The 18,448-nt window shown below is 37.2% G+C and overlaps 1 pseudogene; it reads left to right on the top strand.

Annotated features, from left to right (window-relative positions):
• Positions 1-540: 540 nt before the first annotated feature.
• LOC116597631 lies at positions 541-1,287 on the top strand (annotated as a pseudogene).
• Positions 1,288-18,448: the final 17,161 nt, after the last annotated feature.

Raw genomic sequence — 18,448 nt, 5'->3', positions numbered from 1 at the left:
AGACATTTGTCACAAAACTTTAAAGGCAAATTTATTAGTGGCTGCCATTTGGAGCAAGGGATAATAGTTGGAGGAAATAATAGACACATTGAAAACTTATTTACAAGGCTAGATGCACATGGGGTAGAATGCATACTCAGAAATATTCCAGAAAGCACTAACCTCTCACCCTCACTGAGCTTTTGACTCTGTGCAAGCAGAAAGTGAAAGTTAGATCAGAGTTGTAAATTGCCCAGCTGAGTAATGAAATTTACTCTGCAAAGTTTATTTGCAAAAACTGGGAGTTTTTTTGTTGGTGGTGGGGGGCAGTTCGGGAAGAGATTCCTAGAGGTTTAAGGAAATCTCTGTCAAATCACTAGTTGACCATTAACCTAATGAAACATGGGTGTCTACATATGACAAAAAAAAATACAGATTTTACAAAATTAGTTCAAACAAACAAATGCAGCCACCATAAACAGCAATAACAAACCCTGAGAAAGGGGGAGAATTTGGTTTCAATAATTGCAACATTGTGGACAGAGTCTCAGCCTTGCTGCTGCTGCCCAGAGACTGCTGAGCCCCCGGCCCTCCGCTGCCACCCACTCTGGACACAGAAGATCCAATCATAAGATAAAAAAGAGCTGGTGCAGAGGGCCAAACTGGCCAAGCAGGCTGAGCGGTATGAAGACATGGCAGCGTGCATGGAGTCTGTAACTGAGCAAGGAGCTGAATTATCTGATGAGTAGAGGAATCTTCTCACAGTTGTTTATAAAAATGCTGTAGGAGCCCATAGGTCATCTTGGAGGGTCGTCTCAAGTATTGAGCAAAAGACGGAAGGTGCTGAGAAAAAACAGCAGATGGCTTGAGAATACAGTGAGAAAATTGAGACCGAGCCAAGAGATGTCTGCAATGATGTACTGTCTTTTTTGGAAAAGTGTTTGATCCCCAATGCTTCACAAGCAGAGAGCAAAGTCTTCTATTTGAAAATGAAAGGAGACTACTACAGTTACCTGGCCAAGGTTGCTGCTGGTGATGACAAGAAAGGTACTGTAGATCACTCACAACAAACATACCAAGAAGCTTTTGAAATCAGCCAAAAGGAAATGCAACCAACACATCCTATCAGATTGGGTCTGGCCCTTAACTTCTCTGTGTTCTATGATGAAATTCTGACCTCCCTGGAGAAGGTCGCTTTCTTGCAAAGACAGCACGCTAATAATGCAATTACTGAGAGACAACTTGACATTGTAGACATTGCACACCCAAGAAGACAAAGCTGAAACAGAAGAAGGAGGAGAAAATTAACCAGTCTTCTAACTTTTGTCTGCCTCATTCTAAAATTTACACAGTAGATCATTTGTCATCCATGCTGTCCCACAATTAGTTTTCTGTTTACGATTTATGACAGGGTTTATGTTACTTTTTTTTTGGTTTTCTATATTTCCATTGTGGTTTTTATGTTGAATATTAGGGGAGTAAAGCAAGTTAACATTTAGTGAGTTTTCTGTTTTCATCTTGAGGTGGTCACTATAAGGATGTGGAATTTTTGTAGTAGTTATAAATGTTTGGCATAGTACTATTGGTACATTGTGGTTTTACAACTGCCAGTGTTAAAACTGCTTCCTTATCTAAGCAAAGAAAACTGCCTACTTATTGGTTTGTCCTGTTGGGGAATAAAAGGGATAATTTGTTCCAGATACAGGTGTAGTTTTTGTGGGTACTAATTTAAGATTTGAAGCACTTATGAGGCTGTAGTAGAAATGGATATTCTGTAGATACTACATATTGAACCATGAGTATCACTCTCAATGTGCACACCTTTTTGATAACAGTTGCAGAAGTGTTCCTTTAGTTGTCACCCAATTTACTCTGGAGAAGGGTAGAAATGGTTCACATTCCATTTTTTGTAACATTACCTGCTGTTTGCTTTCATTATTTTTGTTACACTCCTTTTATTTGTATTTAAATGTTTTAGGCAACCTAAGAACAAATGTACAAGTGAAGATGAAGTAAAAATGAATTGCTTGATATCCAGTACTTTATGTATATCAAGCACAGCAGCAAAATAAAAATTCCATGGATTTAACTTTTTTTTTTTTAAAGGGTTTCATGGTTTTGTGTGTGTGTGTGTGTGTGTGTGTGTTTTGGTTTGGGTGTTTGTTTGTTTGTTTTTTATACTTGTCTAATATGCGTGTGCTGTAAAAATAGTTAACAGAGAAATAACTTGAGATGATGCCTAACTTTGTTTAATGTTTTATGAAATTTTCATAAACAATCCAAGCATAATTTTTAAGAACACATGTATTAAGTTCATATAAGTGGAATAAAAGTTTTATGAATGGACTTTTCAAAAAAAAGATTGCCACATTATAATACTCAAAATGTCCAGCTTTCCAGAAAAATTATAAGGTATTTAAAGAAATAAGAATGTATGGTCTATACATTGGAAAAATAAAAGTGCATACAAACTGTCTCTGAGGAAGCCTAGACATTGTACTTAGTAGATAAAGACTTTATATCAGCTACTTTAAATTTGCTCAAATGCTAAAGAAAACCACGCATGAAGAATTAAGAGAGAGGTAAACATGATGTCTCACTAAATAAAGAATATCAGTAAAAAGAAGTTATAAAAAGTAACTAGGTAAAAATTCTGGAGTTGGAAATTACAATAACTGAAATAAAAAAACTCATTAGAGGGATTAATAATGGATTTGAGCAAGGCAGAAGAAAGAGGCTGCAAACTTGAACATAGGTCAATTGAAGTTAGTCAATATGAGGAGAAGAAAGTAAAAAGAATGAGGAAAATGAAAAAAACCTAAGATAACCAGTGGGACACTATCAGTCATACTAACATAGGCATAATGTCACTCCTATAGAAGAGAAAGGGTTAGAAATAATATTTGAAGAAATGATAAGTGAAAACTTCCAAAGTTTAATGAAAGACTAAAATCTACACATCCAAGAAATGGAATGAATTCCAAATAAGAAAAACTCAAAAGAGATCCACATGAAAACATATGGTAATCAAACTGCTCGGTGCCAAAGACAAAGAGAGAGAATGCTGAGAACAGTAATAGAGAAGTGACTTCCTATGTGCAAGTCATCCCTAATCAGATTAATAACTGATTTCTCATCAGAAATCATGGAAGCCAGAGGCAATCAGCTGACACATTCAAAGTGTTAAAAGAAAACAAACAAAAAAGGATGGTTAAGCAAAAATTCTGTATCTGCCAAAACTATCCATCAAAAATGAAGGAGAAATTAAGACATTCCTTGAAGAATAAAAAGAATTTGTTTCCAGTAGACCTTCTCTGCAATAAATGCTAAAGGAAGTCCTTCAGGTTGCAATGATAGGGCACTAGAGAGTAATTCAAATCGCCTGAAGAAATAAAGAACAACAATAAAAATATATAAAAGTCAGTATTAATGTGTTTCTGGTTAGTAACTTATACATTTTCCTATATTATTTTTTAAAAGCTACTACATAAAACAATAATTATAACTCTATGTTGCTACAAACACAGTACAAAGATGTAATTTGTAACAATAATAAAATAAAAAGTGGTTGGTGGAGATATGTAGGAGCAAATGTATTATATATTATTGGAACTAAGTTGGTATTAATTCAAACTAGATAGTTTAAATGAAGATGTTAATTGCAATCCCTAAAGCAACAATCAAGAAACTAACTAAAAACATATATGGTAAAAGAAATGAGAAAGAAATCAAAATAGTCTACTAAAAATTACTGTCTAACACAAAACTAGGCAGTAATGGATGAATTGGGGAAATAAAAGATGTAAGACATATAGAAAACAGCAAAATGGCAGAAGTCCTTTCTTATCAGTGATTTTATCATATGTAAATAGATTAAACTCTCCAATGAAAAGGTGGAGATGGCAGATGGATTAAAGAAAATGGATCCAACTATATGTTGACTGCAAGAGAACCACTTTGGAATCAAAAACACAAATAGAAAGCAAAAGGATGAAAATAATTAATTTCATGTGAATGGTAATCAGAAGAGAGCTGGTGAAGACTATCAGGTAAAATAGAACTTAAAACACAGATTGTTACAAGAACAACAAAAAAGTGTCAATACATTAGAAGATATACTAACTATAAGTATATATGCACCTAATAGCAGAGTTTCCAACTTTATGAAGTACAAACTGACAGAGTTCAAGGACAAAGTACTTCAACAATAATAGTTGGTGACTTCAACAGTCCACTTTCAATAACTGACTGTATAGCTAGACAGGAGATGAAGAAGGAAATAGAAGAAAAACAAACCCACTAGTACTAACAAGATATATAGAAAACACTCTACCTGTTAATAGCAGAATACATATTCTTTTTGATTGTACATGGGATATTCTCCAGGATAGACCATATCTTAGGTCACAAAATAATTATAAATAAATTTTAAAAGATTTAAATCATACAAAGTATCTTCTCTAACCATAATGGAGTGAAATTAGAACTTAATAGCAGAAGGAAATTTGGAAAACCCATAATCTGGAAATCAAATAAAACACTCTTAAACAAGAGATGGGTTAAAGAATAAAATCACAAGAGAAATTAGAAAACACTTTGAGATGAATGAAGACAAAAATAAAGTATACCAAAATATATCAGAGCTCAGAGAGAAATTTGTAGCTATAAATGCCTTCATCAAAGGAAGAAAGATCTCAACTCAATAAGTTAACTTTCCACCTTAAGAAACTAGAAAAAGATCAAACTAAATCTAAAGCAAACAGAAGAAGGGGGTTAAAATAGATTAGAGCAGAGATAAATAAAATAGGACTACACAAACAATACAGACACAATGAAACCACAAGTTGGTTCTTTAGAAAGACTGATAAGCCTTTTCATAAAGTGGCAGAGAAAGAGAAAAAAAAGAGAGGCCTCAAATTACTAAAATCAGGAACAACAGGAGACATTATTACTGACCATAGAGAAACACAAAGCATCATAAGACAATACTGTGAAAAACTGCATGTCACTGAATTAGATAATTGAGCAAAATGGACAAATTCCTAGAAATATGCAAACTACCAAAATTAACTCAAGAAGAAATAGAAAATATGAATAGACCTATATAACAAGAGATTGCATCAGTAATTAAAAACCTTCCAACAAAGCCTGCAACCAGATGGTTTCATTGCTGAATTCTATCAAATGTGTAAAAAAGAATTAACACCACTCCTTCCCAAACTTGTCTAAGAAATTGAGGAGGAAGGGATATTTTTTTTAACTCATTCTGATGCCAATGTTACCCTGATACTGATGCCAGACAAAGATACCACAAGAAAATAAAATTGCAGACCAATATCCCTTGTTAATATAGATGCAAAAATTCTCAACCAAGTAGTAGCAAACTGAATCCAGCAACATATTCAAAATATTATATACCATTACTAAGTACGATTTATCCCAGGAATGCAGGGTGTGTTCAACATAGAAAAATCAATCAATGTAAAGAATAAAGGATTAAAAATCCCCATGATCATCTCAATTTAGGCAGGAAAAAAAAAAAAGACAAGATCCAGCACCCTTTGATGATAAGAATACACAACAAATTAACATTACAAGGGGAGTCTCTCAACCTGATAAAAAACATCTATGAAAAATCTATAGAAAATATACTTAATGGTGAAAATCTGAAATCATTTCCCCTAAGATTAAGAACAAGGCAAGCATGCTCACTCTAACCACCTTTATTGAATGTTTCACTGGATGTTTTAGCTAAGGATATTAGATAAATTGGATTAGATAAAAAAGGATATTGGATAAATTTCCAATCCAAATTGGAAAGGACAAAGTAAAATTATCTCTATTGGCAAATGGCATGATCTAATAGAAAGAAAATCCCAAGAATCTATAAAACAAAATAAAACAAAAAACTATTATAACTAATCAATATACAAAATCAGTAGTATTTGTAAGAGCAGTATACAAAAATCAGCAGTATTTCTATATATATTAGCAATGAATAATCTGAAAATGAAATTAAAAAAAACATTCAATTTACAATAGTATCAAAATGAATAAAATACTTAGGATTAAATTAAAGTTAAGAAGGAGAATTCTTGTACACTGAAAACTAAAAACAAAACAAAACAACAAAACAAAAAAACCACTGTTGAAAGAAATTAAAGACCAAATAAATGGAAAGACATACCATGTTTGTAGGTTGGAAGATTTAATACTTTTAGGATGGCAGAACTACCCAAAAGGATGTACAGCTTTAATGCAACCTCTACTAAAATCCCAGTGTTCTTTTTACAAAAATGGGAAACACTGGCCCTAAAATTCATATGGCATTGCAAGTGACCTCGAATAGCCAAAACAATTTTTAAGAAAATACCATTGGAAAACATACACTTCTTGACTTCAAAACTTACTACAAGCTACAGTAATCAAAACAAGGTGATACTGTCATATGTATATCAATGGAATAAAATTTTAAAAATCCAGAAATAAGCCTATATATCCATGGTTAATTGATTTTTTTTTAAAAGATTTTATTTATTTATTTGACAGAGAGAGATCACAAGTAGGCAGAGAGGCAGGCAGAGAGAGAGGAGGAAGCAGGCTCCCTGCCGAGCAGAGAGCCCGATGTGGGACTCGATCCCAGGACCCTGAGATCATGACCTGAGCCAAAGGCAGTGGCTTAACCCACTGAGCCACCCAGGCGCTCCGGTTAATTGATTTTTGATAAGGGTGCCAAAACTGTGCTGTGGGGGAAAGAGCAGGCTCTTCAATGTTGTTCTGGTACAATGTGGTATACACACATAAAAGAATAAAGCTAGACTCTTGCTTAGTTCACATCATATACAGAAATTATTTCAAAATAGAGCATATTTCTAAATATAAGAGCTCAATGTTTAAACCCTTAGAAGATAGCATAGATGTTAATGTTCATGACCTTGGATTTGGCAATAGTTTCCTATTATTATAACCAAAGCAAAAGCAACAACAACAAAAAATAAATAAATTGGACTTCATGAAAATGAAAAACTCTTACTCATCAAAGAACACTATGAAGAAAGTTAAAAGACACCCCACAGAATGGAATAAAATATTTATAAATCATTAATCTGATAAGGGACTAGAATCCAGACTATATAAGTAACTTGTGAAACCAAACAACAGAATCACCCCCTTCCCCACGAACCACAACTAAACAATGGGCAAAGGACCTGGACAGATAATTCTTCAAAAAAGACACACAAATGGATAATAACCACATAAAAAGATGCTTATCATCATCAGTCATACATTGGGGATGGGGATGTAAAATGGCATAGCCACTGTGGAAGACTGCTTGGAAATTCCCCCAAATGTTAAACATATAGCATATGACCCCCAGTTCTACTCTCAGGTATGTGTCAAAGAGAATCGAAAACAGTGTTCAAGCAAATATTTGCCCATAAATTTCACAGTAGTCAGAAAGTGGAAACAACCCAAATGTCTACCAACTGAAGAATGGATGAACAAATATGTTATATCTCTACAATGAAAAACTATTCAGCCATACGAAGAGGGGAATGACTGATACATGCTACAACATGGGTGATCTTGAGAATATTCTTCAAAAGGAAAGAAGACAGACACAAAGAGCCACATATCATATGATTCCATTTATGGGAAACGACTGCTGAGCGGATACAGAGTACCTTTTTGGGGTGATGGAAATGTTCTGGAATTAGATAGTGGTGATGGTTGCACAGCATTGTGAATGTACCAGAACCCACAGAATTGTACCTTTTTAAAATGATTAAAATAGTAAATTTTATGTCATGTGAATTTTACCTTGATTAAAAAAAAATCAGGGAAACATTAAAAAAAGGAATGACTCGGGACGCCTGGGTGGCTCAGTTGGTTAAGCAGCTGCCTTCGGCTCAGGTCATGATCCCAGCGTCCTGGGATCGAGTCCCATGTTGGGCTCCCTGCTCGGCGGAGAGCCTGCTTCTCCCTCTGCCTCTGCCTGCCACTCTGTCTGCCTGTGCTCACTCTCTCTGACAAATAAATAAAATATTAAAAAAAAAATAAAAGGAATGATTCAAATGAACACAAATAAAATAATGGTTTAAAATGGCCTCAAATCATCTCGACTCTCTCTTCTTGAGTTATAGTCATCTCCTTAGTAGTGCGGTCTTTGCAGTAGAGGCATGTATCATGCTGCTATAATTAACACAATTTCCTTGTGAAATTACATTTTCAAAACTATAGATGTGTTTTCAGTTGTCTTTTATTCTTTCCAGAGAGCGTGCCATCATCATGAATTATGCCAGGGACTGCGATAATTTAATCAATATTATAATTAAACAGTCCCCAGTATAAGTATATATTTATATACTATGGCATTGACAACTGGCTTTTAAAAGAGTCTAGAGTTTAATAGTTTTGCGCATCATTTACAGTTCTCTTGCACCACTGACATGATTGATTAGCACCACAATAAGAAATTATGTCTTCTGCAGAATCCATCCTGTATTGGGAGAATTGATTATATTTCCCTGGGGAGGTCAGCTCTCATAATGCAAATGTTAATTAATTTTTTGTATTAAAAGCTAAATACAAAGCTTGAATCACTTTTATTAGGAACTTCTTTTAATTAATTCACTGCCCTTTGAACCTAAACAGTTTATCTTTTGGCACATGCATCCTATTAAAGAACAAAAACAATTGATTGTGCAATCATCCACATGGAGTCTCCCAACTAGGTTACAGACATGCTGGGGTGGCCTCTCAGGAGCTGTTAAATTTAATCGTAGACTGTTAGCAGGTTTCCTTCCATCCATTTTTCATTCTCTCTCTCTCTTTTTTTTTCCTCTTTCTCTTTGAAACAATACTTGGAAGGATAAGTCAGGAAGTTAAAACAAACAGCTTCATTTTATCCTTTAATGTGAGGGTATAGAACGAAATGGGATTACATATGCTGTGTATTTCAAATATATTATACTAGAAAACATCATGTGAAAGATCATTTTGGTCATGTAGATGGTAGAACAGCCTATAATTAAACTAGAGAGCTGCTAGGATATATTTCATAGGCTTTTCTGGGTAATGAAAGTTCATGACTCTGATAGAGACCACCTCAAATGTATTTTACTAGAAACTTCACTGGAAATTTAAATTCAAATGTAGCAATGATGGTTTGCAGTTGACTGGTCTCTGTAATGGCCAGGTCTGTCTGCAAGTCGTGCAGAGTTTTGAAACTCTGTTATAATCTAGCATTTCTGTATTAAAACTCTTTTTTTTAATTAATTTGATGAAACATACTTTGGTTAACATCCTATTTAAATTCAGATTTCTGGAACCAAAGGTATCTTATTCAATTCTTCCCAGCATGGGATCATTGCCATGGTTTATTTTCTTAATGTTTTTTCTACCTTCTTTTGAAAACTTTTGTAAGCCTGCAATTAGTTTGAAAAATCTCATTAGGTATCAAATGAGAAAATCGTTAAATGTGCTCACTGCAGAAAGCATGCCACACTTGGAAATCTACATTACTTGGTGTGTTTCACTTCAGAGTCCAGTGCTAACCAGGCTATTAGAGGAGGCTACATCAAGGGACCATCTCTCATTTCTGAATATATGTGGTTCATCTGTGTATACTGATGGTGATAAATATTTTGAACCTCCAATTTTGACCTAATTATTCCAAAGCAATTTTCTTTGTATTAATTATTGATGGTTCATAGAACTTCCTCTCTGATACCTCTGTGCAGGGTCTAGCTGAAGAAAAATGACAATTTAGGTGGACTGCCTTGAGTGTTATTCTTTCTATCCCCATCCTCCTCTCTATTGGTAAAAATAAGTATACATTTTCCTGATTTCTTATCTTGGTGCCTAAACTTTCTTTTGTCTCACTCCTATAGTTCTTCAATATAATATCCTATTGAAACACATTTCATCTGAAAAGTATCTGGTTAGAGGCTATCAGAAGGTCTGAACTCCCTACACCATCTTCCAATGCCCCCCAAAGGGGACAAATCATAGCTTTTCAAAGCTGATAGTGCATGAAATCTAACTCTTAGATGATGAAATGGTAGTTGGGATGTTGTGTGCTTTGCTGTAGTATAAAACTGCATGTTTTCAACAACTAGGGTGACAATAATAGCAATTCTTTTTGAGAAGGAGGGAAAGAGGAGGGGAGGGGCAGAGAGACTCTGAAGCAGACTCCACGCCCATTGTGGAATCTGACACAGGGCTTGATCTCACAACCCTGAGATCATGACCTGAGGAAATCAAGAGTTGGATCCATAACCAACTGAGCCACCCAGGTGCCCCAATAATAGTAATTTTTAATGATAAATCATGAAACTATAAATATTCAGTTTCTTACCTATTCTCATACTCTATGGAAATAAGATTGCTTTCTGGATCAGTCCTGATGTTTGAGGAACGGGGGAATAAGCAAATAAAAGCCAGAGATCTCAGATAAGTGTATTTACAAATAAAAAGCTGGAGCAGGAAGGAGAGGGGTAAGAGACAAGAAAACCTCGAAAACTGGGTTAGTGAGAATGTTGGTGGGGGGAGCTTGGCGGTAGGTGGGAGCTGCTATAGCATGTGAGTGAATGGGGAGTGAGAGAGAATAAGGGTTTTCAAGTTTTGTCTTACATTAACAACATGCTTTTCCTTTGATGATTTAAAATACCCAGAAAGAAAAAAAAATCCAGAAAGATATTAGAGTAGGTTAAATGCTTTTAAGTTATTTTGTGTGCTGAATTGATGCATCCTTGAATGGCACTCAAAGTAGAGCTCAGAGCACAGATTCTATAGGTTACACAAGTATGGCTGTGAACGCCCTCTTGTGGGCATCTTGACTACTGCCTGCCTGAGCAAGTTGCTCTTTCCCTTTCTTTCCCTCCCTTCCTTCGTTCCTTCCTACTTCCTGCCTTCTTTCCTTTTTTTCTTTGGATTTTTAATTTTTAAGTAATATTTACACCCAACGTGGGGCTTGAACTTACAACCCCAAGATCAAGAGTCACATGCTCTATCTACTGATCCAGCCAGGAGACCACTGGGCAACTTTTAGTATATGCTTCAGCCTTACACACGCTTTGACATGTCCAGTGAATTTCAAAGCCTTTCTTCTGATCAAAACCACCTCTCTTTTGAGCAGGTTTCTTGAGAATCTTGCTTTTTGTTGCCTATCTGTTGGGTTCCTCTGGACTAATGGTTCTAGTTAAGGTGACAAATTTTCCACCTGATATGAATTTCTAGAAAATATGTCTTGACTCGGGAAATTTTCCAATTGTGGACATCTCAGGTACCACGAATAACCAGTGACACTTTTCTTTTTCCTCACCACCAAAATATATCAAGTAGGAAGCTACTACTTTGTACACGTCCCACTTGTTTCCCTATTCTTTCTTCAAAAAGATTTGTTCCCTTCTGTATTCAGTATAAGAGAGGCTAATAATTAAAGAGAAGTCTGACTATGAATCAAATATGTAGCCAAATATTTGTTAAACATGACATTTTGCTGAATGCTGGGGTTATGGTGGAATGCTAAAAGACAGGGTTCTTACCCTCAAGGATTACATTGCCCTGATAATCAAATGTGAATAACAAATAATAATCAAGGAGCCAAACTTTGGAAGGAGCTGAGATGTCCTTCAACAGATGAATGACTAAAGAAGATGTGGTTCATATATACAAAGGAATATTACTCACCCATCAGAAAGAATGAATACCTACCATTTGCATCGACATGGATGGCTGGAGGCTATTATGCTGAGTGAAATAAGTCAATCAGAGAAAAATAATTATCATATGGTTTCACTCATGTGTGGAATAAAAAAAAAGCTCAGGGGATCATAGGAGAAGGGAGGGAAAACCAAATGGTAAGAAATCAGAGAGACAAACCATGAGAGACTCTTGACTCTGGGAAACAAACTGAGGGTTGTAGAAAGGGAATTGAGTGAGGGGATGGGGTAACTGGGGGATGGGCATGATGCGATGAGCACTGGGTGTTATATGCAATTAATGAGATATTGAACACTATATCAAAAACTAATGTACTATATGTTGGCTATTGAGCCAGATGTATAAATGTATATTCATGAACTGCTATGGAAGAAAAATATATTATGCTGCGAGATCATGTAACAGGGGACCCATCCTAGTGTGGGATCAAGGAAGCCTTCTCTAGAGAAGTAACAATAAAGAAAAGATCATATTTGTAGTTAATAACTAGGCAAAGAGTATGAAGGAAGAGTGGTCAGGTCAGCCATAGGGAACAGGATATGTAAATGTCCTGAGGCAGATCAAGATGTGAAATATTTGTTCAAGAAACAAAGGGGGGTCAGTATAGCTAAAGGACTAGAAAGAGCTCAGAGAGAACATGGTATGAGCTTGAAAAGACAGAGGGAAAAATCATGCTGGATTTTATGGGCTACATTAAAGATTTTTTGTCATACAGGAGTGACAGTGGAAACCCATGTGTTTGAAGCAGAAAAGTAGCATGATCAGATTTGCTTTAAGAACATTATGTGAAAAAAGAGGAATGTTGGAAGATGAGTTGAAGACTGTTGCCATGGTGCAGATGAGTTTTGATAGCAGTTAGGTCATGGTTAGTAATGTAGGCAACAGAATTCAGGGAAAGACTTGAAGGATGCATACAAGATAAAAAGATGTAAGATTGAACAAGGAACTGAATATGGACATAAGGAGAAGAAGGAGTCAAGGATACTTCCCAGTTTCTAACTCCTGCACTGAACAGAGTGGGGCCCTTCACGAAGGTGGGGGAAAATGTGAAAGGTTAGATTGGGGAGGATGCAGGTTCATGATGAGGCAGTTTCATAAACCTGCTCCATTTAGTGGTGCAGCAGTTTGGGTTGACTTTGAGTTACCCAAGTGGAGGGCATGTCATCTCTAAAGTGCACCTAATAATACTTGTCTTACTGGGTAGTTCTGTGTTTTACCGGAGATAGTATATATATAAAGCACAGTTCCTGTCACTTAAAAGGCCCCCAGTAAAGGTGAGGAGATGTGCGTTCATGTGCATAGGAAAGCTTGTGTGCCTGTATGTAAATAATTGAATTAATGCTCCCCATTTATATTTAAATTCAGCCAACATAAGGCTACTATTATATAGAGGATAGTTCTTGTGTTTCTTATTAACCTCTGAACTCCCCAGTAATTTAATTCCAAATACAAGATAGACAAGATAATATATAGTCAACTTGTGTTATGCTATTTTATCCCTGCATTCATTTCAGCCTATGAGTTCACAAAGTCAGTTAAAAAATGGCATCCCGGTTCTAAATAATTACAGTATTTTAACTTTAATTTAATTACGGTGCATTGAACAGTAGACCTTTAAAACTATGTAGTGATTTGCCTCAGTGAGTTAGACTAATCAGTACACCTCATTATACTCAACACATAAAAGGATATATGTCTCCCACTTTCTAACACATTCCTTAATGTGCTCCTACAGTGCTATCAAAACTGGTGCGTGAGCACTTGCAGAGCTTGTATTTTTCCCTTTAAAATTAAAAAAAAAAAAAAAAAAAAGATCCTTAAGTGCAAGGTTTTGCAGAGAAGAGCTGTGGAAAAAGAATGTAGGTGAGTTGAGAAGTGAGCTCTGTCCTGACAGGATTTGACTCTGAAAAAACCACAGAGCAGTGGTGACTTAATTTTTTTTCTGACAGGTGACATAAAGATGATCTATGGAGTCATCACTATCTATACGTGGGTGGAAAAAGAATATTGGGAAACCCTAAGTGCAAATAACAGTGCCGTGGACATCCAGGGAAGGCTCTCTGCATTTCTACGTGAAAGATTTCTGTGTGAACGAATAGTACGTGTACCTTCTTTGAAAAGACCAGGACTAAATTAGTTTTATGGGAAGACTGATAAAGCTTTAATCAGCTAACATTAAGTGAAGATTTTTTAAAATAGATGTTTATTCTAAAGGAAAACAGTTACCAAAAACCAAAACAGTTTCTGAGCTATTCCTCAAATTCTCCATTTGTATAATTGGCTAATTGTCTGCACACCAAAGCAGGGGACAGCATGGGGGAGGGAGATGGAAGAGGCAGGGGTCAAGGTTTTAAGTGAAATTTAAAGAGGATAAATAAGGTGGGGTGATTGGACAGTGAGAATGACTGGTCTGATGATTTTCATCATTCTTGACTTGACTGTGGGAATAGAAGATGCAATATTCTGAGCAGCCTATGACTTGAAAGACATCCAAGCCAGGAAGGCTTTGGATCCAGATGGCCCCAGCCCACCTACAAGGTGGTGTGGAATAAACCTGCAGCCTTAATGCTGATACGTACCAGCGTAACAGAGTATCAAATAACAGTCCTATAATCCGTAGAATATTAAATAGTGATGCAGCTTTATTTATTTACTGAGGAATTGCAGGAGATGGTCTGGCACCTGTGGTTTGGATAGAAATACACCATTGCTTTTTCTTATCCTGCTTCTAATATCCCCACATCCATTAGACTTTGGTTTGGACCTGCAGGAGCTGGGGCCTTCCAAATTTTCTGTAGTGGAAGAAAAAAAAAAAATACTCTGCTTCCACACAAATGGGGTGGTGATGAAGGAGACCCAGCGCACTCCACAGAGAAGGTCCCCTGTTTTCTGCTGCTGCATGATTTCCACAGCCACCCCTTAAGGGTTCCGGCATTTCTCCTCTAATAAGCAGATATCAGAAACATGTCTCTGGATTACAAGAACTGAAATGGAAATTGACATTTTCTCTTCTCTTTTACTTTTTCCTGGCCTCCCACAAGCCCAGTGGGCTTTCAGAAGAACACCTATAGTTAGAGAGGGCTTAGTGGGAAGAATAAGATTTTTCTAGGATTTGAAGAAGTTGGGGCACCTCTGGGTTTATAGGAATATATGTCAGTGCGGTGGCCACAACTTCTAGCATGTCGCTTCCTGACTTTGTCCTAGCTATGTCTTCAAACCAGGCAGAGATGTCTCCAGAACCTCGTCTCTGTCTTCTAGTTCGTACTGTCTTTCAACTTTCTTGGGTCTCTTTTCATTCTCTTGGTCAGAAACAAACAAACAAAAACAAAACCCAAATTCCTTTCTATGTGGGATCTCCAGCATTTTCTCTCAGTTCAGCCTGCATTACCTTGTAGGTAGTATTCTGACCTTCCACGGGACCATATTCTCTTATAAGAGGACACATCTCCCCAAATGTCTTGCTTTCTTTGGACATTGATAAAAATCAAGGCACTATGTTGTCACAATATTTATATCCCTGACAGGTGCCCTGTTGCTTTGAATGAGATCTTGTACATGTGCAGTCTGGGCCTCCAGATGTACCTGGTATAAGATGGGTTCTAAACTCTCAAGCCATGCTTTCCATGGCAGACTGCAAATCATAACAGATCAGAGGCAGTAGAACCCACCCCTGTCATTCACACATTCCTGGTGTGTCTGCCTGGGACATTCTCCTCTGTTTAATCCTTCCCTAGCTAACTCTTACGACTCTAGTGACCAATTAGTAGACCCCTTCTCATTGATCAGATTTTATTTATGTTTCTGCAACAGTTTTCCTTTTGCTTTCAGCTCCCACCAACACTCTCTTTCTGTTTTTGTCTGTCTGTCTGTCTGTCTGTCTCTCTCTCTCTCTCTCACACACACACACACACACACCAGCTGGAACATGGCCTGTCCTCACTTGATACTTTTTTTTTTTTTTTTTTTTTTAAATTTTTTTTTAATTTTTTATTTTTTTTTTATTTCCAGCATAACAGTATTCATTATTTTTGCACCACACCCCGTGCTCCATGCAATCCGTGCCCTCTATAATACCCACCACCTGGTACCCCAACCTCCCACCCCCCGTCCCTTCAAAACCCTCAAATTGTTTTTCAGAGTCCATAGTCTCTCATGGTTCACCTCCCCTTCCAATTTCCCCCAACTCCCTTCTCCACTCTAAGTCCCCATGTCCTCCATGCTATTTGTTATGCTCCACAAATAAGTGAAACCATATGATAATTGACTCTCTCTGCTTGACTTATTTCACTCAGCATAATCTCTTCCAGTCCCGTCCATGTTGCTACAAAAGTTGGGTATTCATCCTTTCTGATGGAGGCATAATACTCTATCCCCAGGGGTACAGGTCTGTGAATCACCAGGTTTACACACTTCACAGCACTCACCAAAGCACATACCCTCCCCAATGTCCATAATCCCACCCCCTTCTCCCAAACCCCTCCCCCCAGCAACCCTCAGTTTGTTTTGTGAGATTAAAAGTCACTTATGGTTTGTCTCCCTCCCAATCCCATCTTGTTTCATTTATTCTTCTCCTACCCACTTAAGCCCCCATGTTGCATCACCACTTCCTCATATCAAGGAGATCATATGATAGTTGTCTTTCTCTGCTTGACTTATTTCGCTAAGCATGATACGCTCTAGTTCCATCCATGTTGTCGCAAATGGCAAGATTTCATTTCTTTTGATGGCTGCATAGTATTCCATTGTGTATATATACCACATCTTCTTGATCCATTCATCTGTTGATGGACATCTAGGTTCTTTCCATAGTTTGGCTATTGTGGACATTGCTGCTATAAACATTCGGGTGCATGTGCCCCTTTGGATCACTACGTTTGTATCCTTAGGGTAAATACCCAATAGTGCAATTGCTGGGTCATAGGGCAGTTCTATTTTCAACATTTTGAGGAACCTCCATGCTGTTTTCCAGAGTGGCTGCACCAGCTTGCATTCCCACCAACAGTGTAGGAGGGTTCCCCTTTCTCCGCATCCTCGCCAGCATCTGTCATTTCCTGACTTGTTGATTTTAGCCATTCTGACTGGTGTGAGGTGATATCTCATTGTGGTTTTGATTTGTATTTCCCTGATGCCGAGTGATATGTAGCACTTTTTCATGTGTCTGTTGGCCATCTGGATGTCTTCTTTGCAGAAATGTCTGTTCATGTCCTCTGCCCATTTCTTGATTGGATTATTTGTTCTTTGGGTGTTGAGTTTGCTAAATCACTTGATACTTTTGAATGATTACATTAAGGCTTTCATTCCCTGGCTTCATTGCCCTTTTTTTTCTGTCCTGGCATTTCTAAAACTATTTGGCATTTGGAAATTTCTTACATGTACAATGGAACAAAAGGAATATCTGAATGACAGGAGTCGGTCCCACTGCCTGTGACCTGCTATGTTTTGCAGTGTGTCCTGGAAAGCATGGCTTGAGAGTTTAGAACACATGCTATTCCTACCAGGTATGTCTGGAGGCATAAACCGCATGTACAAGATCTCATTCAAAGCATCAGTGCACCTGTCAGGGCCATAAATATTGCAACAACATAGTGCCTTGATTTTTATGATTATTTCGGATTTTTTGTGGCTGTCTCCATCAAGCCAGAGTAGCAATGACTTGTTAACACTATGTGGATATATGGATAGATAAGGAAGCTAAAATGAAATTTGTCATCTTGCATAGGTATGATACTTTCATACCGGAGTAATGACTATTTTTAAACACACACACACACACATACATAGATGGAAGAAGTCATTTTCTCCTTTATTTTTTCTATTCCTGTCCTTAAAAATGTTCTGGTTTATGTGACACAGAGAGTTATTCTTATTCCAGATTTATAAATTGAAACATTGAGGATACGTTTATATAACTGGAAAGTGATTTCTCCTTTTTCAACTCTTGCTAAAGAAATAATGATACTTTTTTCTGCCTCCAACATAAAAACGTTTGAACATCGTTTAGTGATGTTCTGTGCTTTAAGTGTTTACTCTGGTAGGAGATTTTATTATTCTAGGTAGAGAATGTTTTTTAAAAAATGTGTCCAGTGTTGATACAGACACATTCAATTAAGACAAACAAACAAAAAAGTATTTTCAAAGCTTAGGCCAACATCCCTTTAGAAAACACGGGCTCTGATTTCTGTGTCCTGAGAGCTGAAGAGCTGACCCCAGTGGAGTGCAACTTCCTCTATACTCTTTGGGAGCAGAACACAGGTGCTGAGGGAAAGAGGAAGAGCATTAAGCTGGGTGCTCATTCAGAGTAGACACCGAGGAAAGTGGGTGACCAGTTCCCCCAAAATGGTACTTCCTCAAAAACTTAGTGCATCTTATTGAACAGAACCCTGTCCCTCAACCACTGAGCACTGCCTGGTCAGAGCCCTCTTGAGAAGGATCCTAGCCCTGTTACCTGATTGTGAACACAGAATTCAAACGAGTGTCCACAATGTCTACTCTCCTACCATATCTGGTCTCTCATCCTTCCAAACAGAGCTGACCTTCACTCAGAGGGACCCTGAAGCCCCTTCTATCTCCATTTCTCTCCTGATTTTCTTGTCTATTTCTTAGTACCTCATCTCCCACCATTCCTACCCACCCCTGCTGGTACCCTTGAGCCAACCTTCCAGAATCCTACATGCATTGATTCAGAGAAAGCATTTTTTCTGTCCACCTCCTCTGTCCCCCCCCCCCCCCGCCCCAGCTTTAC

The sequence above is a fragment of the Mustela erminea genome, chromosome 8, assembly GCF_009829155.1.
Source record: "Mustela erminea isolate mMusErm1 chromosome 8, mMusErm1.Pri, whole genome shotgun sequence".
Taxonomy (NCBI): Eukaryota; Metazoa; Chordata; class Mammalia; order Carnivora; family Mustelidae; genus Mustela; species Mustela erminea.
Note: the sequence above shows the minus strand (reverse complement) of the source record. Positions and strands in the feature narration are given on the sequence as shown.